The following is a 1,269-nucleotide window of genomic DNA, read 5'->3' as shown; positions in this document are numbered from 1 at the left end:
AGGCACCCAGTGTGATTTACAAGTTGCTGGGTCTCAAACTTAAACTTAGCTGCAGGATTGTTTTAAAAAGCCGTGTGTGAGAGAGAATAAACTCAATTAGTTTTAGTTTTTAAATTTTTTAAACAATCCTTATTTTTTATTTTCAAATAATTATTTATTAAATTTATTTATTATTATTTTTTAATTTGACCAGACAGAAAGAGAGATTCAAAGAATGTGAGAAACCAAGCCATTAGGTTCAGAACTCAAACCATTGTTGGCCATGTGGGAGTCCAGCATATTAACCACCACACCACCTGCTGGCCCATTGTTTAAATAATTCTGTCTGTATTGACAAAGATTCTCTGCTTGACCAAAATTTAATCAGGCTTCCCAAACTTTACCAAGGTCTGTTTGTTTTCTATAAAATCAAGGTAGGTGAGTTTGAGCAAAATCCTCCTTAACCCTAAGGTTACCTCATGTAATTTTCTATCCACTGACCTCCACCCTGCTACATGGTGTTAAGTTCACACTTGACTATTCTATATTCAGAATTGAGTTTATTCTCTCTCACACACTATCTCAGTGTCCCAGTCTATACATGTCTCCACATTCTCTATTAAAATATTATTATTTATTGTGCTAAGTAGATATATTATCTAATTTTAATGCTACATTATAATTTTGTAATTACACGTATTTGAAAGGTGATTTTTGCTATAGGGTGGGTGTGCTTAACAGAGAGAAAGAGACAGAGAGACAGAAAATGAGATATCACCCCCCAGGGGTAATTGTTGTGGCACTATCCCTTCCCAATTCTCTTGAGATTTTGAACGTGTTCCCTGTGTAAGTTTCAAGCTGCCAGATCCAAGAGTCAAACCCCAGTGTGCCATGTGGAAAGTCCTACACCTTATCCACTACACCACCTGATAGCCCTGGAATTTAAAACTTTTATCTGTTGCCTAAAGACGGTCTAATTTTATTACCCTATTGCTTGAGGTTTTTCCCTTAGGGTAGGTGTGCTCCCTTGAGAGAGTGGAAGACAGAGACTGTGACAAAGTGAGAAATCACCCAATCTGGGAGATGGCCATACTGCAATCTCTTTTCTTCCATTTTCCTCCCAGAGTCTTGGACACATACAGATGTGTCCAGTGTGATCCTTTTTCCTCCATTCCTCTCTCAGGGTTTTGGACACACACATACACACGCACGCACACACGCACGCGCACACACACACACACGCACACACACACACACACACACACAAACATCTACCCCCCCCCCCACACC

This window comes from Tupaia chinensis, unplaced genomic scaffold (genome assembly GCF_000334495.1).
Source record: "Tupaia chinensis unplaced genomic scaffold, TupChi_1.0 Scaffold145492_1, whole genome shotgun sequence".
Taxonomy (NCBI): domain Eukaryota; kingdom Metazoa; phylum Chordata; class Mammalia; order Scandentia; family Tupaiidae; genus Tupaia; species Tupaia belangeri.
This window is presented reverse-complemented; position numbering follows the sequence as displayed.